Source organism: Pseudophryne corroboree, chromosome 8 (genome assembly GCF_028390025.1).
Source record: "Pseudophryne corroboree isolate aPseCor3 chromosome 8, aPseCor3.hap2, whole genome shotgun sequence".
NCBI classification, from domain to species: Eukaryota; Metazoa; Chordata; class Amphibia; order Anura; family Myobatrachidae; genus Pseudophryne; species Pseudophryne corroboree.
Window position 1 is genome coordinate 425,500,449 of NC_086451.1, and position 25,138 is coordinate 425,525,586.

Below are 25,138 nucleotides of genomic sequence, written 5' to 3' on the forward strand. Positions count from 1 at the left end.
AGTAACCTCGTACACCGATTGCTGACAAGGTGAGCGGCGGCACTAAACACTCTTTCGGAGTACACACTTGAGGGAGGGCAATTTAGGTAGAATAAAGCCAGTTTGTGCAAGGGCCTCCAAATTGCCTCTTTTTCCTGCCAGTATACGTACGGACTGTCTGACGTGCTTACTTTGATGTGGTCACTCATATAATCCTCCACTATTCTTTCAATGGTGAGAGAATCATATGCAGTGACAGTAGACGACATGTCAGTAATCGTTGGCAGGTCCTTCAGTCCGGACCAGATGTCAGCACTCGCTCCAGACTGCCCTGCATCACCGCCAGCGGGTGGGCTCGGAATTCGTAGCCTTTTCCTCGCACCCCCAGTTGCGGGAGAATGTGAAGGAGGAGATGTTGACGGGTCACGTTCCGCTTGACTTGACAATTTTCTCACCAGCAGGTCTTTGAACCTCTGCAGACTTGTGTCTGCCGGAAAGAGAGATACAACGTAGGTTTTAAATCTAGGATCGAGCACGGTGGCCAAAATGTAGTGCTCTGATTTCAACAGATTGACCACCCGAGAATCCTGGTTAAGCGAATGAAGGGCTCCATCCACAAGTCCCACATGCCTAGCGGAATTGCTCTGTTTTAGCTCCTCCTTCAATGTCTCCAGCTTCTTCTGCAAAAGCCTGATGAGCGGAATGACCTGACTCAGGCTGGCAGTGTCTGAACTGACTTCACGTGTGGCAAGTTCAAAAGGTTGCAGAACCTTGCACAACGTTGAAATCATTCTCCACTGCGCTTGAGTCAGGTGCATTCCACCTCCTTTGCCTATATCATGGCCAGATGTATAGGCTTGAATGGCCTTTTGCTGCTCCTCCATCCTCTGAAGCATATAGAGGGTTGAATTCCACCTCGTTACCACCTCTTGCTTCAGATGATGGCAGGGCAGGTTCAGGTGTTTTTGGTGGTGCTCCAGTCTTCTGTACGCGGTGCCTGTATGCCAAAAGTGGCCCGCAATTCTTCTGGCCACCGACAGCATCTCTTGCACGCCCCTGTTGTTTTTTAAATAATTCTGCACCACCAAATTCAAGGAATGTGCAAAACATGGGACGTGCTGGAATTTGCCCAGATGTAATGCACGCACAATATTGCTGGCGTTGTCCGATGCCACAAATCCCCAGGAGAGTCCAATTTAGGTAAGCCATTCTGCGATGATCTTCCTCAGTTGCCGTAAGAGGTTCTCAGCTGTGTGCGTATTCTGGAAAGCGGTGATACAAAGCGTAGCCTTCCCTAGGAACGAGTTGGCGTTTGCGAGATGCTGCTACTGGTGCCGCCGCTGCTGTTCTTGCAGCGGGAGGCAATACATCTACCCAGTGGGCTGTCACAGTCATGTAGTCCTGAGTCTGCCCTGCTCCACTTGTCCACATGTCCGTGGTTAAGTGGACATTGGGTACAACTGCATTTTTTAGGACACTGGTGACTCTTTTTCTGAGGTCTGTGTACATTTTCGGTATCGCCTGCCTAGAGAAATGGAACCTAGATGGTATTTGGTACCGGGGACACAGTACCTCAATCAAGTCTCTAGTTGGCTCTGAATTAACGATGGATACCCGAACCACGTTTCTCACCGCCCAGGCTGCCAAGGCCTCAGTTATCCGCTTTGCAGCAGGATGACTGCTGTGATATTTCATCTTCCTCGCAAAGGACAGTCAATTGCTTACTGGAAGTAGTACAAGTGGTCTTCCGACTTCCCCTCTGGGATGACGATCGACTCCCAGTAGCAACAACAGCAGCGCCAGCAGCAGTAGGCATTACACTCAAGGATGCATCGGAGGAATCCCAGGCAGGAGAGGACTCGTCAGACTTGCCAGTGACATGGCCTGCAGGACTATTGGCTTTCCTGGGTAAGGAGGAAATTGACACTGAGGGAGTTGGTGGTGTGGTTTGCAGGAGCTTGGTTACAAGAGGAAGGGATTTAGTGGTCAGTGGACTGCTTCCGCTGTCACCCAAAGTTTTTGAACTTGTCACTGACTTATGATGAATGCGCTGCAGGTGACGTATAAGGGAGGATGTTCCGAGGTGGTTAACGTCCTTACCCCTACTTATTACAGCTTGACAAAGGCAACACACGGCTTGACACCTGTTGTCCGCATTTCTGTTGAAATAATTCCACACCGAAGAGCTGATTTCTTTTGTATTTTGACCAGGCATGTCAATGGCCATATTCGTCCCACGTACAACAGGTGTCCCCCCGGGTGCCTGACTTAAACAAACCACCTCACCATCAGAATCCTCCTTGTCAATTTCCTTCCCAGCGCCAGCTACATCCATATCCTCATCCTGGTGTACTTTAACAGTGACATCTTCAATTTGACTATCAGGAACTGGACTGCGGGTGCTCCTTCCAGCACTTGCAGGGGGCGTGCAAATGGTGGAAGGTGCAAGCTCTTCCCGTCCAGTGTTGGGAAGGTCAGGCATCGCAACCGACACAATTGGACTCTCCTTGGGGATTTGTGATTTCGAAGAACGCACAGTTCTTTGCTGGGTTTTTTCCAGCTTAAGTCTTGTCTTTTTTCTAGTGAGAGGATGAGTGCTTCCATCCTCATGTGAAGCTGAACCACTAGCCATGAACATAGGCCAGGGCCTCAGCCGTTCCTTGCCACTCCGTGTCGTAAATGGCATATTGGCAAGTTTACGCTTCTCCTCAGACGCTTTTAATTTTGATTTTTGGGTCATTTTTTACTTATCTTTTGTGTTTTGGATTTTACATGCTCTGTACTATGACATTGGGCATCGGCCTTGGCAGACGAAATTGATGGCATTTAATCGTCTCGGCCATGACTAGTGGCAGCAGCTTCAGCACGAGGTGGAAGTGGATCTTGATCTTTCCCTATTTTTTTAACCTCCACATTTTTGTTCTCCATATTTTAATGCGCACAACTAAAAGGCACCACAGGTATACAATGTAGATGGATGGATAGTATACTTTATGTATGACGACGAGTGACTGAAGACACAGAGGTAGGTACAGCAGTAGCCTACCGTACTGCTATATACAGTATAATGGACCTAGTGGACACTGTCAGCAGACTGCGTTTATAGTATAAAGAAAAAAAGGCACCACAGGTATACAATGTAGATGGATGGATAGTATACTTTATGTATGACGACGAGTGACTGAAGACACAGAGGTAGGTACAGCAGTGGCCTACCGTACTGCTATATACAGTATAATGGACCTGGTGGACACTGTCAGCAGACTGCGTTTATAGTATAAAGAAAAAAAGACACCACAGGTATACAATGTAGATGGATGGATAGTATACTTTATGTATGACGACGAGTGACTGAAGACACAGAGGTAGGTACAGCAGTGGCCTACCGTACTGCTATATACAGTATAATGGACCTGGTGGACACTGTCAGCAGACTGCGTTTATAGTATAAAGAAAAAAAGACACCACAGGTATACAATGTAGATGGATGGATAGTATACTTTATGTATGACGACGAGTGACTGAAGACACAGAGGTAGGTACAGCAGTGGCCTACCGTACTGCTATATACAGTATAATGGACCTGGTGGACACTGTCAGCAGACTGCGTTTATAGTATAAAGAAAAAAAGACACCACAGGTATACAATGTAGATGGATGGATAGTATACTTTATGTATGACGATGAGTGACTGAAGACACAGAGGTAGGTACAGCAGTGGCCTACCGTACTGCTATATACAGTATAATGGACCTGGTGGACACTGTCAGCAGACTGCGTTTATAGTATAAAGAAAAAAAGACACCACAGGTATACAATGTAGATGGATGGATAGTATACTTTATGTATGACGACGAGTGACTGAAGACACAGAGGTAGGTACAGCAGTGGCCTACCGTACTGCTATATACAGTATAATGGACCTGGTGGACACTGTCAGCAGACTGCGTTTATAGTATAAAGAAAAAAAGACACCACAGGTATACAATGTAGATGGATGGATAGTATACTTTATGTATGACGACGAGTGACTGAAGACACAGAGGTAGGTACAGCAGTGGCCTACCGTACTGCTATATACAGTATAATGGACCTGGTGGACACTGTCAGCAGACTGCGTTTATAGTATAAAGAAAAAAAGACACCACAGGTATACAATGTAGATGGATGGATAGTATACTTTATGTATGACGACGAGTGACTGAAGAGACAGAGGTAGGTACAGCAGTGGCCTACCGTACTGCTATATACAGTATAATGGACCTGGTGGACACTGTCAGCAGACTGCGTTTATAGTATAAAGAAAAAAAGACACCACAGGTATACAATGTAGATGGATGGATAGTATACTTTATGTATGACGACGAGTGACTGAAGACACAGAGGTAGGTACAGCAGTTGCCTACCGTACTGCTATATACAGTATAATGGACCTGGTGGACACTGTCAGCAGACTGCGTTTATAGTATAAAGAAAAAAAGACACCACAGGTATACAATGTAGATAGATGGATAGTATACTTTATGTATGACGATGAGTGACTGAAGACACAGAGGTAGGTACAGCAGTGGCCTACCGTACTGCTATATACAGTATAATGGACCTGGTGGACACTGTCAGCAGACTGCGTTTATACTTATAGTATAAAGAAAAAAAGACACCACAGGAGTGTTTTTCAGGCAGACAAACGTATACTGGTGGTCACTGTCAGCAAAACTGTGCACTGTACTCCTGCTATAGCTGTTCCCCAGTCTCCCCCACAATTAAGCAGTGTGAGCACTCAGCACAGTCAGATATATCATGCAGCACACTGAGGCTGAGCACAGATATGGTATGGAGCGTTTTTTTCAGGCAGAGAATGGATAAAAAAAAACTAGCAAAACTCTGCACTGTACTCCTCCTAACAGCTGCTCCCCAATCCTCCCCACAATAAGCTAAGCAGTAGCAATCAGATCAACTAACTATAACTATATAAACGGAGAGGACGCCAGCCACGTCCTCTCCCTATCAATCTCAATGCACGTGACCCGTGTAAAAGGGTAAAGTTCGGGGGGGTTCGGTTTCTCGGAAACCGAACCCGCTCATCACTAGTGAAAATACAGGGGTGCTGTTGTTAAAATCAATGTACACTAGCCCTGTCTTGTATGCTGTAAAAATACTGGGGTGCTGTTGTTAAAATAAAAGTACACTGGCCCTGTCTTGTATGCTGTAAAATTACAGGGGTGCTGTGAATATAAAGGGGCACTGTTCTGTGTGCTGTAATAATACAGGGGTGCTGTCCTGTAAAATGAGAACAAAAATTTGGAGGTAAAAATAGTGGAAGATCTCGAACCACTTCCAGTTCTTAGTACTAGTGCTGAAGCTGCTGCTGTCACCAGTCATGATATTGACGATGCAATTTCATCAAGGTCGTCTGCTAAGGCCGATGCCCAATGTCATAGGGCATGTAAAATCCAAGAAGCAAAAATTAATAGTCAGAAAAAAAAGAAATTATCTGATGAGAAACATAAAATTTGCAATATGCCATTCACAACACGAAATGGCAAGGAAAGGCTAAGGGCTTGGCCTATGTTCATGACTGGTGCTTCAGCTTCTCATATGGATGAAAGCCCTCCTCCCTATTGAAAAATTAACACAATTTAGCTTGTTAAAGCACAGGAAAAAACAATTGTGCGTTCAGAGATATAACAAATACCCAAGGAGAGTCCAAGTGTGTCCGTGGTTGCGATGTCTAGGCCTGACCTTCCCAACACTGTATGGAAAGAGGAGGCTCCTACCACCATTTGCACGCCCCCCTGCAAGTGCTGGGAGGAGCACTGCCTGTCCAGTTGCTGATATTGAGATTGAGGATGTCACTGTAGAAGTACACCAGGATGATGAGGATATTGGTGTAGCTGGCGCTAAGGAGGAAGTTGACGATGAGGGTTCGGATGGTGATGTGGTGATTTGGGCAGTGCGGATGGTGTAATGGTTAGCATTACTGCCTCACAGGTCATGGGTTCGATTCCCACCATAGTCCAAACTGTGTGGAGTTTGTATATTCTCCCCGTACTTGCGTGGGTATCCTCTGGGTACTATGGTTTCCTCCCACAATCCAAAATTATACTGGTAGGTTAATTGGATCCCAACAAAATTTACCCTAGTGTGTATGTGTGTGTGAGTGTACATGTGTTAGGGAAAAATAGATTGTAAGCTCCACTGGGGCAGGGACTGATGTGAATTGCCAAATATTCTCTGCGCTGCGGAATATGTATGCGCCATATAAACTGGTAATAAATAAATAAATAGATGTGGTTTGTTTGAATGGTATCCGGACGGCTTATCGAACCAGCAAAGACCGACAACCTAAAATCGAACTTAACTTGATCGACAACACTAAAAGGTCGACAAACATTACATCGACAACAACAACAGGTCGACAACAGCATGTCCGACAACAAAACAACACCGACAAACACAACATAGACACATGACAACATCGACAACATGTTCACAGACAAAAGAAAACATAGAACGGAAATATCACAGACATTACAATCATCGACAACAAACATATAGACATTCAAACTGATCGACACTAAACATATATACAAACCAATAGTTCGATAAAACAGTCATCGACAAACACAAACCTAGACAACAAGAAACATAGACAACAAATATATCGACAAAAAATACATCGACACAACAACAATAGACATCACATGGATCAGACACACCGTAAGATAGACAAACATAAAGGTCGACAACATTAAAACAGACAACAAACAGATCGACACAACATTAATAGACATCACATGGATCAGACACACCGTAAGATAGACAAACATAAAGGTCGACAACATTAAAACAGACAACAAACAGATCGACACAACATTAATAGACATCACATGGATCACACACACCGTAAGATAGACAAACATAAAGGTCGACAACATTAAAACAGACAACAAACAGATCGGCACAACATTAATAGACATCACATGGATCAGACACACCGTAAGATAGACAAACATAAAGGTCGACAACATTAAAACAGACAACAAACAGATCGACAAAATATACATCGACATAACAATAATAGACCTACCAATATTTCTACAATACTGTGATGACCCCCCCTGCAACCCTTCCAAATTCCTCCTGAATCAGACGTTACCCCCGCTAATAGATTCAGCCGCCCGACTTTCCTCTTATGCGTGGAACTACAAGTACAAGGCTGCCCGCCAATCTCCCACAAGCCTTTACCCACTGCCGTCAATCATTCCCTGCATGGTACACTAGCCCCCCCCCATCCCTGCGCACCCCTCTATTTCTGGACGTACACTCCTATGTGTTCTCTTCACACCCCACCCCCCTGCACCCCATCAGGCGTCTTGCATTAGACGCTACCCCCGTTGATAGCTTCAGCCGCCCGACTCTCCTCTTATGCCTGGAACTACAAGTCCAAGGCTGACCGCCAATCTCCATCAAGCCTTTACCCACTGCCGTCAATTATTCCCTGCATGGTACACTAGCCCCCCACATCCCTGCGCACCCCATCAGGCGTCTTGCATTAGACGCTACCCCCGCTAATAGATTCAGCCGGCCGACTTTCCTCTTATGCGTGGAACTACAAGTCCAAGGCTGACCGCCAATCTCCCACAAGCCTTTACCCACTGCCGTCAATCATTCCCTGCATGGTACACTAGCCCCCCCCCATCCCTGCGCACCCCTCTATTTCTGGACGTACACTCCTATGTGTTCTCTTCACACCCCACCCCCCTGCACCCCATCAGGCGTCTTGCATTAGACGCTACCCCCGTTGATAGCTTCAGCCGCCCGACTCTCCTCTTATGCCTGGAACTACAAGTCCAAGGCTGACCGCCAATCTCCATCAAGCCTTTACCCACTGCCGTCAATTATTCCCTGCATGGTACACTAGCCCCCCCCAATCCCCGCGCACCCCATCAGGCGTCTTGCATTAGACGCTACCCCCGCTAATAGATTCAGCCGCCCGACTTTCCTCTTATGCGTGGAACTACAAGTCCAAGGCTGACCGCCAATCTCCCACAAGCCTTTACCCACTGCCGTCAATCATTCCCTGCATGGTACACTAGCCCCCCCCCATCCCTGCGCACCCCTCTATTTCTGGACGTACACTCCTATGTGTTCTCTTCACACCCCACCCCCCTGCACCCCATCAGGCGTCTTGCATTAGACGCTACCCCCGTTGATAGCTTCAGCCGCCCGACTCTCCTCTTATGCCTGGAACTACAAGTCCAAGGCTGACCGCCAATCTCCATCAAGCCTTTACCCACTGCCGTCAATTATTCCCTGCATGGTACACTAGCCCCCCACATCCCTGCGCACCCCATCAGGCGTCTTGCATTAGACGCTACCCCCGCTAATAGATTCAGCCGGCCGACTTTCCTCTTATGCGTGGAACTACAAGTACAAGGCTGCCAGCCAATCTCCCACAAGCCTTTACCCACTGCCGTCAATCATTCCCTGCATGGTACACTAGCCCCCCCCCATCCCCGCGCACCCCATCAGGCGTCTTGCATTAGACGCTACTCCCGCTAATAGATTCAGCCGCCCGACTTTCCTCTTATGCGTGGAACTACAAGTCCAAGGCTGACCGCCAATCTCCCACAAGCCTTTACCCACTGCCGTCAATCATTCCCTGCATGGTACACTAGCCCCCCCCCCATCCCTGCGCATCCCTCTATTTCTGGACGTACACTCCTATGTGTTCTCTTCACACCCCACCCCCCTGCACCCCATCAGGCGTCTTGCATTAGACGCTACCCCCGTTGATAGCTTCAGCCGCCCGACTCTCCTCTTATGCCTGGAACTACAAGTCCAAGGCTGACCGCCAATCTCCATCAAGCCTTTACCCACTGCCGTCAATTATTCCCTGCATGGTACACTAGCCCCCCACATCCCTGCGCACCCCATCAGGCGTCTTGCATTAGACGCTACCCCCGCTAATAGATTCAGCCGGCCGACTTTCCTCTTATGCGTGGAACTACAAGTACAAGGCTGCCAGCCAATCTCCCACAAGCCTTTACCCACTGCCGTCAATCATTCCCTGCATGGTACACTAGCCCCCCCCCATCCCCGCGCACCCCATCAGGCGTCTTGCATTAGACGCTACTCCCGCTAATAGATTCAGCCGCCCGACTTTCCTCTTATGCGTGGAACTACAAGTCCAAGGCTGACCGCCAATCTCCCACAAGCCTTTACCCACTGCCGTCAATCATTCCCTGCATGGTACACTAGCCCCCCCCCATCCCTGTGCATCCCTCTATTTCTGGACGTACACTCCTATGTGTTCTCTTCACACCCCACCCCCCTGCACCCCATCAGGCGTCTTGCATTAGACGCTACCCCCGTTGATAGCTTCAGCCGCCCGACTCTCCTCTTATGCCTGGAACTACAAGTCCAAGGCTGACCGCCAATCTCCATCAAGCCTTTACCCACTGCCGTCAATTATTCCCTGCATGGTACACTAGCCCCCCCCAATCCCCGCGCACCCCATCAGGCGTCTTGCATTAGACGCTACCCCCGCTAATAGATTCAGCCGGCCGACTTTCCTCTTATGCGTGGAACTACAAGTACAAGGCTGCCAGCCAATCTCCCACAAGCCTTTACCCACTGCCGTCAATCATTCCCTGCATGGTACACTAGCCCCCCCCCATCCCCGCGCACCCCATCAGGCGTCTTGCATTAGACGCTACTCCCGCTAATAGATTCAGCCGCCCGACTTTCCTCTTATGCGTGGAACTACAAGTCCAAGGCTGACCGCCAATCTCCCACAAGCCTTTACCCACTGCCGTCAATCATTCCCTGCATGGTACACTAGCCCCCCCCCCATCCCTGCGCATCCCTCTATTTCTGGACGTACACTCCTATGTGTTCTCTTCACACCCCACCCCCCTGCACCCCATCAGGCGTCTTGCATTAGACGCTACCCCCGTTGATAGCTTCTATCTTGTCCAACCCATGCAGCCAGGCAGGGATAGCTTGAAGACCTTGGGGCTGTCAGGGATGTGAGAGGGCAGCCTGGGACATGTAGTGCCATACCTTGTGTGGGAGGACTAGGAGCGTCCCGTTTAGCGGCTAGCCATGGGCGTCTCATCAGTGAAGGCTTGCCGCTGTGCCTTGATGAGGGCGCCCTGTCATCGCGGGGTGCAGGACACACACACACACACACACACACACACTCACTCACTCACTCACTACCACACACTCACTACTTGTCCAACCCATGCAGCCAGGCAGGGATAGCTTGAAGACCTTGGGGCTGTCAGGGATGTGAGAGGGCAGCCTTGGACATGTAGTGCCATGCCTTGTGTGGGAGGACTAGGAGCGTCCCGTTTAGCGGCTAGCCATGGGCGTCTCATCAGTGAAGGCTTGCCGCTGTGCCTTGATGAGGGCGCCCTGTCATCGCGGGGTGCAGGACACACACACACACACACACACACACACACACACACTCACTCACTCACTACCACACACTCACTACTTGTCCAACCCATGCAGCCAGGCAGGGATAGCTTGAAGACCTTGGGGCTGTCAGGGATGTGAGAGGGCAGCCTGGGACATGTAGTGCCATGCCTTGTGTGGGAGGACTAGGAGCGTCCCGTTTAGCGGCTAGCCATGGGCGTCTCATCAGTGAAGGTTTGCCGCTGTGCCTTGATGAGGGCGCCCTGTCATCGCGGGGTGCAGGACACACACACACACACACACACACACACACACACTCACTCACTCACTACCACACACTCACTACTTGTCCAACCCATGCAGCCAGGCAGGGATAGCTTGAAGACCTTGGGGCTGTCAGGGATGTGAGAGGGCAGCCTGGGACATGTAGTGCCATACCTTGTGTGGGAGGACTAGGAGCGTCCCGTTTAGCGGCTAGCCATGGGCGTCTCATCAGTGAAGGCTTGCCGCTGTGCCTTGATGAGGGCGCCCTGTCATCGCGGGGTGCAGGACACACACACACACACACACACACACACACTCACTCACTCACTCACTACCACACACTCACTACTTGTCCAACCCATGCAGCCAGGCAGGGATAGCTTGAAGACCTTGGGGCTGTCAGGGATGTGAGAGGGCAGCCTGGGACATGTAGTGCCATACCTTGTGTGGGAGGACTAGGAGCGTCCCGTTTAGCGGCTAGCCATGGGCGTCTCATCAGTGAAGGCTTGCCGCTGTGCCTTGATGAGGGCGCCCTGTCATCGCGGGGTGCAGGACACACACACACACACACACACACTCACTCACTACCACACACTCACTACTTGTCCAACCCATGCAGCCAGGCAGGGATAGCTTGAAGACCTTGGGGCTGTCAGGGATGTGAGAGGGCAGCCTGGGACATGTAGTGCCATGCCTTGTGGGGGAGGACTAGGAGCGTCCCGTTTAGCGGCTAGCCATGGGCGTCTCATCAGTGAAGGCTTGCCGCTGTGCCTTGATGAGGGCGCCCTGTCATCGCGGGGTGCAGGACACACACACACACACACACACACACTCACTCACTCACTCACTCACTCACTCACTAGCTTTGTTAATTTCGTCTAGCTTTGTTAATTTCGATATGATAAATGTCTAACATTTACCTGTCGATCTATTAACTGTCTAGCTTAATTTAAATCGATGTTCTAACAGTCGACCTTTTATTTGTCGATCTAATATCTGTCTAGCTTTGTTAATTTCGATATGTTAAATTTCTAACATTTACCTGTCGACCTATTAACTGTCTAGCTTAATTTAAGTCGATGTTCTAAGAGTCGACCTTTTATTTGTCGATCTAATATCTGTCTAGCTTTGTTAATTTCGATATGTTAAATTTCTAACATTTACCTGTCGACCTATTAACTGTCTAGCTTAATTTAAGTCGATGCTATAACCGTTCGATCTTTTAGTTGTCATACTATTTATATTGTCGCACTTCTCAATGTCGATATATGTTCCGTCTAGGATGCGTATGCCGAACACAATGGTATGTCTAACTTTATGAATCGATTAGTTACACGTCGTACTAATGTGTTTGTCGACTAAAATGACATCGACTTTAAACCCAAGTCTATCTTGTACATGTCGACCTAAACAGTCTGTCTAACTAGCGCTGCCGATCAAAGTGCTGTCTGCCAAAACTACATCGATACCGCGTCCCAGACCCGTTTGAATAAGGCACCAGTGGAGACAGTTGTTGGTCAAGGGATGAAAAAGCCCATTGACATGTCTGGGCAAATTATCAAAAAAGCCACCTCTTCGGTGTGGAATTATTTCTCCACAAATCCAGACAACAGGTGTCAAGCCATGTGTTGCCTTTGTCAATCCATAATAAGTAGGGGTAAGGACGTTAACCACCTAGTAACATCCTCCCTTATACGTCACCTGCAGCGCATTCATCATAAGTCAATGGGCCTAATTCAGATCTGATCGCTAGCAAGCGATTTTTGCACTCCTGCGATCAGATAGTCACCGCCTACAGGGGGAGTGTATTTTAGCTGTGCAAGTGTGCGGAGCTGTACAAACAGAGCTTGTGCAGTCTCTGCGCAGCCCAGGACTTATTCAGCTGCTGCGATTACATCAGCCTGTCCGGGACCGGAATTAACGTCAGGAACCCTCCCTGCAAATGCTTGGACCTGCCTGTGTTTTTCCAACTACTCCCTGAAAACGGTCAGTTGCCACCCAAAAATGCCCTCTTCCTGTCAATCTCCATGCGAACATCCGTGCAAATAGATTCTACGCACAAACCCATCACTAAGCAGCGATCCGCTTTGCACCCATGCAATGTGCCTGCACATTGCGGTGCATACGCATGCGCAGTTTAGACCTGATCGCCTGCTGTGCGAAAATGAAGCCTAGCGATCAGGTCTGAATTACCCCATTTGTCAAGTTCAGAAACTTTGGGTAAGAGCGTAAGCATTCCACTGACACCTAAATCCCTTCTTCCTCTTGTAACCAAGCTCCTGCAATCCACACCACCGACTCCCTCAACGTCAATTTCCTCCTCAGTCAGGAACGTAAGTAGTCCTGCAGGCCATGTCACTGACATGACTGACTCCTATCCGGGACTACTCCAGAGGATCCTTGAGTGGAGCGCCTACTGCTGTTGCTGCCGCCACTGCTGTTATTGCTGAAGGGAGTCGATCGTCATCCCAGAGGGGAAGTCGGAAGACCACTTGTACTACTTCCAGTAAGCAATTGACTGTCCAACATCCTTTGCGAGGAAGGTGAAATATGACAGCAGTCACCCTGTTGCAAAACGGATTACTGAGGCCATAACAACTATGCTGGTGTTAGACGTGCATCCAGTATCCGCAATTAGTGCAGTGGGATTTAGATAGTTGATGGACGTACTGTCTAGACCCGTCTAGATTCCACTTCATTAGTCAAGCGACTCCCTGACTGCACAGGGACATTAAGAAATGTGTCCTCAGTGTCCTCCAAAATGCGGTTGTACCCACTGTCCACTTAACCACGTACATGTGGACAAGTGGAGCACGGCAAACTAAGTACTACTTGACTGTGACAGCCCACTGGGTAGATGTATTGCCTTCCACAGCAACAGCAGCAGCATCTCACAAATGCCAACTCGTTCCTAGGCAGGCTATGCTGTGTATCACAGGTTTCTATAAGAGGCACACTGCTGACAACCTCTTATGGAAACTGAGGGACATCATAGCACAATGGCTTACCCCACTTAGACTCTCCTGGGGATTTGTGATATCTGACAACGCTACCAATATTGTGCGTGCATTACATCTCGCAAATTCCAGCACGTCCCATGTTTTGCACATACAATTAATTTGGTGGTGCAGAATATTTTAAAAAATTACATGGGCGTGCAAGAGATGATGTCAGTGGCCCGAAAAATTGCGGGCCTCTTTAGACATTCAACCACTGTGTGCCGAAGGCTGGAGCGCCAGCAAACACTCCTGAACTTGCCCTGTCATCACCTGAAGCAAGGGGTGGTAACGAGGTGGAATTCAACACTCTATGTGCTTCAGGGGATGGAGGAGCAGCAAAATGCTATTCAAGCCTCTACATCCACCGATGATATAGGCAAAGGAGGGGGAATGCACCTGACTCAAGCACAGTGGATTTTCGTGTTGTGCAAGGCTCTCCAACCCTTCGAACTTGCCACATGTGAAGTCAGTTCAGACACTGCCAGCTTGAGTCAGGTCATTCCCCTCATCAGGCTTTTGCAGAAGCAGCTGGAGAAATTGAAGAAGGAGCTAAAACAGAGCGATTCCGCTAAGTATGTGGAACTTGTGGAGCCCTTCATTCGCTTTGCCAGGATTCACGGGTGGTCAATCTGTTGAAATCCGAGCACTACATTTTGGCCACCGTGCTCGATTTAGGTTTTAAGGCTACGCTGTATCTCTCTTTCTGGCAGAAACAAGTCTGCAGAGGTGCAAAGACCTGCTGGTGAGAAAATTTTCAACTCAAGCTGAACGTGACCCATCAGCAGCTACTCCTTCATTTTCTCCCGCAACTGGGGTTGCAAGTAAAAGATTATAATTTCCTAGCCAACCCACTTGCGGTGATGCAGGGCAGTCAGGAGCAAGTGTTGACATCTGGTCTGGACTGAAGGAGCTGCCAACAATTACTAACATGTCTACTGTCACTGCATATGATGCTGTCACCATTGAAAGAATGGTGGAGCATTATATCGATGACAGCATCCAAGTAGGCATTTCAGACAGTCCGTATGTATACTGGCAGGAAAAAGAGGCAAGTTGGAGGCCGTTGCATAAACTGGCTTTATTTTACCTAAGTTTCCCCCCCTCTAGTGTGTACTCCAAAAGAATATTTAGTGCAGCCGGTAACCTTGTCAGCGATCGGCGTAGGAGGTTACTTCCACAAAATGTGGAGAAGATGATGTTAATGAAAATGAATTATAAATTCTTCCAGGAAGACCTTTACCAGCAATTGCCACCAGAAAGTGCACATGGACCTGTGATGGTGGATTTCAGTGGGGGTGAATTAATACTCTGTGAGGAGGAGGATGTACATGCTGAAATGGGCGAGGAATTGGAGGATGAGGACGACATCTTGCCTCTGTAGAGCCAGTTTGTGCAAGGAGAGATGAATTGCTTCTTTTTTGGTGGGGGGATTAATTGCTTCTTTTTTTGAGGGGGCCCAAACAAACCAGTCATTTCAGCCACAGTCATGTGGCAGACCCCGTCACTGAAATGATTGGTTTGTTAAAGTGTGCATGTCCTGTTTATACAACATAAGGGTGGGTGGGAGGGCCCAAGGACAATTCCATCTTGCACCTCTTTTTTTTCTTTGCATTATGTGCTGTTTGAGGCCTATTTTTTAAATCTGCCATCCTGTCTGACACTACATTGCCACTCCTAGATGGGCCAGGTGTTTGTGCCGCCCACTTGGGTCGTTTAGCAAAGTCATCCAGCTACCTCATTGCACCTCTTTTTCTTGTTTGCATTAGGTGCTCTTTGAGGCCTATTTTTTAAATCTGCCATCCTGTCTGACACTACAGTGCCATTCCTAGATGGGCCAGGTGTTTGTGTCGCACACTTGTGTCGCTTAGCAAAGTCATCCAGCTAGCTCGGTGCAACCTTTTGGCCTAAAAACAATATTGTGAGGTGTTCAGAATAGACTGGAAATGAGTGGAAATGAATGTTATTGAGGTTACTAATACTGTACGATCAAAATTACCCCCAAATTCTGTGATTTTAGCTGTTTTTGTGGGTTATTTTCAAAAATCATCCAGATCCAAAATCAAAACCCGAAAGGGTGGTTTTGGCAAAACCAATCCAGATCCAAAACACGAGCGAGGATCCAAAACCAAAACACAAAACACGAAAAGTGCCCGCTGCACATCTCTAAAATATATATATATATATATATATATATTTCAAAGTTAGGGTATAGGTGCCACACCTTTTCTACTGAATAAGTGGCTGAGATAGAGGCTCAACAGTTGAATAACAAGACAATATGGTCACACTTATCCCACTTCCTTCCGTGGGTGGCAGCTCATTTCTTCAATATACCGGTAGGTAGAATGGCGATAAATCTTAAACAAGAGGGGGCAGAAAACAAGCGTCTAATAGTGTAGTAATTAAGTAGCCCTGGCTAACACCAATAAAAAATAATGTGTAACACATAGATATTAAACAATAGCGTATCAGTACGGGTCTCTTTCTTACAGTGGCGTAACTATAAATTTTGCAGCTCCCTGACATAAAATTGTCAGGTGCCGCCCCCCCCCTTCCCCCTCCAACAACCCTTTATGGCATTTTGGTAAAACAAAAAAATTGAAAAAAATAATTCTTCTTATAAACAAAATTTAATACGGTTTTCAAAATAACATTTTACTCATACATTTATATAATAAATATATATATATATATATATATAATTGCTTCCCTATAGAAAGTGTCTATTCATTACATCTCAGTCTCACAATGGGGGTCATTCCGAGTTGTTCGCTCGTTGCTGATTTTCGCAACGCTGCAAATAGGTGGAAAATGCGCATGTACATGGTACGCAGAGCGCATGCGCTTAGTAATTTAACTAAGAACTTAGTAGATTTACACAAGCTCGAGCAAAGTTTTTTCAACGCTGGAGTGATCGTAGTGTGATTGACAGGAAGTGGGTGTTTCTGGGCGGCAACTCAGCGTTTTCACGGTGTTTGCGGAAAATTGCAGGCGTGCCAAGGAAAAACGCGGGAGTGGATGGAGAAATGGGGGAGTGGCTGGCCGAACGCAGGGCGTGTTTGTGACGTCAAAACAGGAACGAAACTGACTGAACTGATCACAATCTGTGAGTAGGTCCGGAGCTACTCAGAAACTGCTAAGAATTATGTAGTAGCAAATCTGCTAATCTTTCGTTCGCTATTCTGCTAAGCTAAGATACACTCCCAGAGGGCAGCGGCCTAGCGTGTGCAATGCTGCTAAATTCAGCTAATGAGCGAACAACTCGGAATGACCCCCAATGTGATAAGCTTGGATGACCTGCTGGTATGCACATAAAATCCAGTCAGCAGATACTCAACATCTATATGGAATTGGTGCCTTCTGCTGCTTATCATACTAACAAGCCGCCAGGGACCTGGTCTGTAAGGGCACCTAATATCCAGTTTCTGTCCGAACTGGCCACTCTCATATATATATATATATATATATAAATGTATTATTGGTGAGGCTGTTGACCTCAAGAGATTGGCTGCACCCACATCTAGAACCCTATAACCACTGAATCTATGCGCGCCTATCATCTTCCAATATCTATGAGTACAGCCGCGCCCAGTCTTTGCTGTACAAAATGAGGCTGCACTGTTGGCTGACTCTGCCTGTGATGATGTCCTCTGTACAGCCCAGGAGATCCCTCTTCTTCCAGGTGTGCTGCAGGGAGTGGATAGAAGGAGAGAATGAAAAGTTCAGGGTAAAAGAGGGTCAGAGGCTATGGGGAGGTGCAGGGGGTAAGTAAGGAATGGAGGAAGTAAGAGGAGCACGGGTGACATATGAGACATGCAGTAAAGGAAGGGTTAAATAAAACAGATATGGGAAAGAGGCACAGGTATTAGGGACACGGGTAATGGGGAATACAGGTTGGATAAATTTACCATATAATATGGTTTCTTTTATACTATATAGTGTTTAAAATGATCAAGACTACATTTTCACGTTATCTAAAGCTTCAGGCGCTCTAAGTATACCTCAGATTCCTGAGCATCCTATTCAGTTTTCCATACCCCCACTTCTAAATTTCCACTTCAACCACAGGGGTTAATGTAATGTATTGGAAATAAGCCAATTTAACAGTCATAAATAATTCTCCACTGATGACTGGAAGTTGCAGGCTTGTACATTTTTTTTTCGTGTTGGCTAATAAGTATATTGAGCAAAGAAATACATGCATTAACAGACCTGTGATGTTGCCCGATGTCTTCTCTGATAGTTGAGTGTTGAGCAGTCAGAACTTTTTATGAAACTTTAAACCCATATATCCAGTTATGATGCAAAAATGTTCCACCTCTGATGATGCTGGCCAATTGAAGTGTGACAACAGTTTTGTTGTAGGGATTTAATGTTACTATTGTATGCTCTGGACTCTGCTCACACGCGCTCAGGGAGTGAATCATGGTCATGTGAAAGGAAACTGAAAGTAACTTTTGAAATAGTTAAATTTCATCTTTCCAGCTAAGGATCCATTGACACAAGAAGTGTTACATATCACGGAAAATACAGCAATAATATTTGTGTAGTTTGATAATAAAGCTTATATATAATTTGTTTTTTTTTACTAGCTAATGTTACTCAAATTTAGGGCTGCTTCTAGACAATTTGGCACCCAGTGCGTACACAAAAAAATGCTCAACCCCATAGACATTGTAAAAATAAAAACATTGCACTCACCCCCTCAAAAGGGTTGTGGCCTTGTTGCAATGGAAATATTTCTACTGCTGTGATGGGCACAGGTAGTGGGAGAAGGCGTGGCCAGCCCCCTCCTCAGTAAATCTTGAAAAAATGTTAAGTATTCTGCGGCGTGGGGGCACCCTGATCAGCCTCCAACCCCACACATCATGCAGTGACACACTCCTTTCTCCCTGTGTCACTGTGTGATGTGCGGGGGTGGTGGAGGATCGATCGCCCACCCACCATCCACCTGCCCGTCTGCCCCCACATCAGCGCACACACGCAATAGCTAAGATTTTTTTCAAGATTTACTAAGGAGGGGGCTGGTTATGCCCCCTCCCATTACCTGGCCTGGCACACGGCTGTCTGTGCCCTTGATTGCAGCAGTATAAGAATCCTTCCTTTGTAGGCTCTAATGTGTATAGGGAAAAACAGCTGAAGTCTCTCACTCAACAGCATACCTCCCAAGTGTCCCGATTTTCGTGGGACAGTGCCATTTTTGGGTACTGTCCCGCTGTCCCACCCGCGGGCCCCAGTGTTCCACGGTGGGGGAGGAGTTGGAAGGCATGTGCACAGCTTCTATTCATGAGTGACAGAGGGAGAGGGGGCATGCTAGCAGCTCAGAGAGCGCTGGACATGCCCCCTTCAGTGACAGAGAAGGGGGCGTGGTTTATGACCGCAACATCACCACAAAGACATGCCCCTTTTGAGGCCATGCCCCTTTTTCAGGAGTGCGCACACAGCGCGTGTGTTCCTCTTTGAAGATAAAGAAAGTTGGGAGGTATGCAAGAGTGCTTATTAGTAATCACAGTGGAGATTAAAGGAACAACATAGCTTGATTTATATACTTTAAAAACAGTCTTTCATGGCCATGATATATTGCAAAAAAAAGCCATATGTATTGGTTAAAATGTTTACCACATCCTTCCTCTGGAGTCTGCAGTGTACAGCAAGCTTACTCATACTGAGGAAGCAGCTGATGACTTGTGAAGGCGAGGAAACGCGTTTCTATAACTACTACGGTTAAAGGTCATTAATCTTTTATTGCTGCTGTTAAGGAGATTTTATTTTTGTTGCTAAGAAGATTTTAAAATGTACATATATATATATTTATTTTTTTCTATGAAGTTTTGTTGCTGTAATATGTATTAGCATGTTCATCAGGATAACATAATCTATAGACCATACTAACCTTTATAGTGTCTAATCCCACCCCCAAATGAAGCACTCTGCAGATCATACTGTCAGTCTATGTAAAATAATCAGCAGGAGCCACGTTACCTGTCAGTCTGTGTCATTGCTCAAATGATGGCACTTCTGTGCTCCGCATGCACAAAGGTGTCACTAGGGGTGTGTGGAGTGCACACGGGTGTCACCCTTCCAGGAGTTGATGGCAAAATGCTGGCTACTCCACAGTGACTGGGAGCTGGGTGCTGTACTATTACATTATGGTGCATGGCCCGATTCCTGTCACTGAGAAGGAGCTGATAGTGAAGGTAGAGTCTCCAGGGGCTGCCCTGCAACCCTGGAGCACTGTCAACAGGGGCTTCTCACAAGGCCACACCCCATCCCATGAGACCATTCCCCCCTTTTGGTTGCATGAAGGAGGGGGGCTATTAGCCACATCGGATGTCATTGCTCCCGGTACCACCACTGCGCATGCACAGTACTCACTGTCAGGTAGGGAAGGCCATCGGTAGGTTATCCATCGATGGTACCATTGATGGATGACATCGATAGTGTAAAACCATCTGTAAAGGAACCATTGATGGTTTTACCCATCGATGGTCACCCCTGCATTACTGTTAACTGTAATGCTGGCCAATCAGAGCCCGGGGGCATAACTTCGTGGGTGTCAGGGGGCAGGGCTAAGCTCTGTGCCCTGACACTATGAGGGGTATAACAAAAAAAAAATTGGTAGCACTAAACCATCGATGGGGGAGACCATCTGGTTCTTCCCCATCGATGGTAAAAGTATTCAACATCGGTCATAGACATCGATGATTTCAAATCATCGATGGTCAATGGCCATCCCTACTGTCAGGTGGTGCCTGGGTGGGCGAAGTGGACACAGTGCTGCGAGTGAAGGCAGAAGCTAGTACGGGTGAGCAACATTGTGCAGGAGTTGGACAGTGGAAAGGTAAGTACTGTAAAATACCCTAGGGGTTCATGAGAACGGGTATGGGGGGTCATTACACTACAGAGAATATTAGGGCATGTTTATCATTATAGTAAAGCTGGGACTATAAAAATAAATAAGAAATAAAGATGCCACAGATTATACAGATACATATACTAAAGGAGGGCATGACATTTATTACACTGATGGGGCCACACTTTATACTGTATTTAAAAACTCAAGGGGAACAGATTGTTGCTACTCTATTAAAAGAGGGCACATGGTTGTACTATTTTATTACAATTTTATTAAAAGGGGGCACATATTACTACATTATTTTTATAAAACAAATTTCAGAATATTACTATTTAAAAAAAAAAATGGGGGCACCAATTATTGATATAATAAAATTGGCACCAACTACTGAAATTATAATAAAAGTGGCACTGATTTATATTACAATAAAAAGAGCACAAATTATTGATAATACAATACAGTGACTGTGATTATTGACAGTCTAATAAAAGAGGCACTGATTATTGATGCTACCTTGTAAGGGGCACTGATTAGTGATATTATAATAAAAGGGGCACTGATTATTGCTATTATAATAAAATGGGCACTGATTAGTGATATTATAATAAAAGGGGCACTGATTATTGCTATTATAATAAAATGGGCACTGATTCGTGATATTATAATAAAATGGGCACTTAAAATTGAAATTCTAAAAGAAAGTGGTACCAATTATTGATACTATAATAAAAGGGGCACCAATTATTGATGCTACAATGAAAGAGGCCCCCGATTAGTGATATTAGAGAAGAAAAGAGGCACCCATTATCGATACTCTAATAAAGGTGCACATATTATTACTATTTTAATAATAGGGGACACACATTGCTAATCTAATAAAGAAAGCACAAATTATTGAAGAAAATAATAATAATAATAATAATAATAATAATAATAATAATGTGATTTGGCCATACCCCTACAATTGATGGTCACACCTATCCAATGACAGGTCATGCCCCTTGAACAGACCCTTGCATTACACTCCCCTGTGGGTCCTTCATACCCCAGTCTCACACTGGCTGTGACAAAACTAAGTTTCTGTATATATTGCAAATGGTATATGTTCAGGATCCCGGCTGTCGGGATCCCAACAACCGAAATACCGGAGCCAGAATCCCAACAGCAGTCAGAACACTGACGCCATCCTGACCAGGTGAGCATCCCGATGCCTGGATACTGACAGCCAGGATCCCGAAGGTAGGTATAGATGGGAGGGTTAGCATTTGGCTGCGGGGAAGGGGGTTGTGGGGTTTAGGCACCACCCGGGGGGGTTAGGGTTAGGCTGCAGGGGGAAGAGGGTTAGGGTTATGCACCACCTGGAGGGGGGGGTTCGGTTCAGGCACTGATTGGGGAGGTTATGGTAAGGCTATGGTAAGGGAAGATTAGGTGGTTATGGGAGTGGGGGGGGGGGGTAGCATACTTACCTCACCCTTGTCGGGATTTGAAACACCCGTATCCCAGCATTAGTGTTGTGACCGCCGGCATCCCGTACACCTGGATCACATAACGATCCTTTGCAAATAACCTTCTTTCTGACAGTAATGTAATAATAACATGTGTTAATGAATTGTGTTATGCGTTTTTGTACTTTGATGTTTGGTGTTTTATGTGTTCTTAGATGTTGCCAGATGATATAGCTTTATTCCAATTACTGGCAAGGCATACCCAATGAACATTATTACAAATATAAAACATGTGTTTAGTGTTGTATTACCAAATAGGCACAGAAGGCATCTGCCTATGTGCCCCGCAAATTTTAGGGGCCCCACGACAACGGATGAAAATAATATTGAATTGATCTTGAAAGTAAATTACAATCAATCTTTCTTAAACTGTTTCCAAAAGGTAGAAAAAATGAATCAACTCAAAGAAATAAAAACTTTGCATTAAAGGCTCTATAAAGAAAATACTGTATTAATGTAATGTACCTATTGACAATTTAAAGTACATAAACCATAAGGGTGTGGTTCATAGGGTCGACCACACTTAGGTCGACCACTATTGGACGACAATGACTAAGTTAACACCCAAAATAGGTCGACATGAGCAAGGTCGATATGACAAAATGTCGACATGAGTTTTTCTGGGGTGTTGTTTTCTTTGTGTGTTCAAAAAAAAAATTCAAATTGTAAAAAACTCCTGTTGACCTAATACATGTCGACCTAGTGACCACATTGACCTAGAAACCATGTCAACCTAATGCATGTTGACAAATAGTGATCGACCTAATGACTGTCGACCTAAGTGTGGTCGACCTAGAGACCGGATACCAACCATAGACATCAGATTCAAATTACAGTTTGTCTCTTTAAAGCTCATCTTCTCTCAACAGTCAGTTTGTTAAAATTTTCGGTGCAACCTATGTACGTGTTAAATTTTAGTTTTATAATATATACAGTATAGTCCAGCTGTGAATTAAATCCAAGCACAAAGTATTTATTAAAAAAATTATTCATGAAAAAATCATATTCATCCTCATCATATCATAATCAGTGCAGAGTTCAGCGGTATTATGGTTCGGCTTTAGATGTTAATGAACGGGAAATTATCTTACCGGACTCCCTGGATGCCTGTTGTAGACACGGTAATCCCTCTCCACCTGGAATTCTATTACCCGGGGCTTTGCAAAGAGCTCTTTTATCGCTGGCCGTCCCCCGGTCCGCTATCCCGAGCACTGCTTTCGTTCCACCGATCCTCCCGTTCTCACTCTCTCTCAATATTATTAACCTCAATAACCATAATTTCCACTAATTTTCAGTCTATTCTGAACACCTCACACCTCACAATATTATTTTTAGTCCTAAAATTTGCACCAAGGTCCCTGGATGACTAAGCTAAGCGACCCAAGTGGCCGACACAAACACCTGGCCCATCTAGGAGTGGCACTGCAGTGTCAGACAGGATGGCACTTCAAAAAAATAGTCCCCAAACAGAACATAATGCAAAGAAAAAAAGAGGCGCAATGAGGTAGCTGTGTGACTAAGCTAAGCGACCCAAGTGGCCGACACAAACACCTGGCCCATCTAGGAGTGGCACTGCAGTGTCAGACAGGATGGCAGATTTAAAAAATAGTCCCCAAACAGCACATGATGCAAAGAAAAAAAGAGGCGCACCAAGGTCGCTGGATGGCTAAGCTTAGCGACACAAGTGGCCGACACAAACACCTGGCCCATCTAGGAGTGGCACTGCAGTGTCAGGCAGGATGGCACTTCAAAAAAATAGTCCCCAAACAGCACATGATGCAAAGAAAAAAAGAGGCGCAATGAGGTAGCTGTGTGACTAAGCTAAGCGACCCAAGTGGCCGACACAAACACCTGGCCCATATAGGAGTGGCACTGCAGTGTCAGACAGGATGGCAGATTTAAAAAATAGTCCCCAAACAGCACATGATGCAAAGAAAAAAAGAGGTGCACCAAGGTCGCTGGATGGCTAAGCTAAGCGACACAAGTGGCCGACACAAACACCTGGCCCATATAGGAGTGGCACTGCTGTGTCAGACAGGATGGCAGATTTAAAAACTACTCCCCAAACAGCACATGATGCAAAGAAAAAAAGAGGTGCACCAAGGTCGCTGGATGGCTAAGCTAAGCGACACAAGTGGCCGACACAAACACCTGGCCCATCTAGGAGTGGCACTGCAGTGTCAGGCAGGATGGCACTTCAAAAAAATAGTCCCCAAACAGCACATGATGCAAAGAAAAATGAAAGAAAAAAGAGGTGCAAGATGGAATTGTCCTTGGGCCCTCCCACCCACCCTTATGTTGTATAAACAGGACATGCACACTTTAACAAACCCATCATTTCAGCGACAGGGTCTGCCACATGACTGTGACTGAAATGACTGGTTGGTTTGGGCCCCCACCAAAAAAGAAGCAATCAATCTCTCCTTGCACAAACTGGCTCTACAGAGGCAAGATGTCCACCTCCTCCTCATCGTCCGATTCCTCACCCCTTTCACTGTGTACATCCCCCTCCTCACAGATTATTAATTCTTCCCCACTGGAATCCACCATCTCAGGTCCCTATATACTTTCTGGAGGCAATTGCTGGTGAATGTCTCCACGGAGGACTTGATTATAATTAATTTTGATGAGCATTATCTTCTCCACATTTTCTGGAAGTAACCTCGTACGCAGATCGCTGACAAGGTGAGCGGCTGCGCTAAACACTCTTTCGGAGTACACACTGGAGGGGGGGCAACTTAGGTAAAATAAAGCCAGTTTGTGCAAGGGCCTCCAAATTGCCTCTTTTTCCTGCCAGTATACGTACAGACTGTCTGACGTGCCTACTTGGATGCGGTCACTCATATAATCCTCCACCATTCTTTCAATGGTGACAGAATCATATGCAGTGACAGAAGACGACATGTCCGTAATCGTTGGCAGGTCCTTCAGTCCGGACCAGATGTCAGCACTCGCTCCAGACTGCCCTGCATCACCGCCAGCGGGTGGGTTCGGAATTCTTAGCCTTTTCCTCGCAGCCCCACTTGCGGGAGAATGTGAAGGAGGAGCTGTTGACGGATCACGTTCCGCTTGACTTGACAATTTTCTCACCAGCAGGTCTTTGA

General features: G+C 46.4%; 1 long non-coding RNA gene across 1 annotated transcript in view; it reads right to left on the minus strand.

The window, feature by feature from the left end:
• Nucleotides 1-18,043, minus strand: part of LOC134947906 (uncharacterized) — a 50,075-nt gene extending 32,032 nt beyond the window's left edge. The window contains exon 1 of the long non-coding RNA XR_010182850.1: nucleotides 17,886-18,043. This is a non-coding gene — a long non-coding RNA (uncharacterized LOC134947906). The remainder of the gene's footprint in view (nucleotides 1-17,885) is intronic.
• Nucleotides 18,044-25,138: the final 7,095 nt, after the last annotated feature.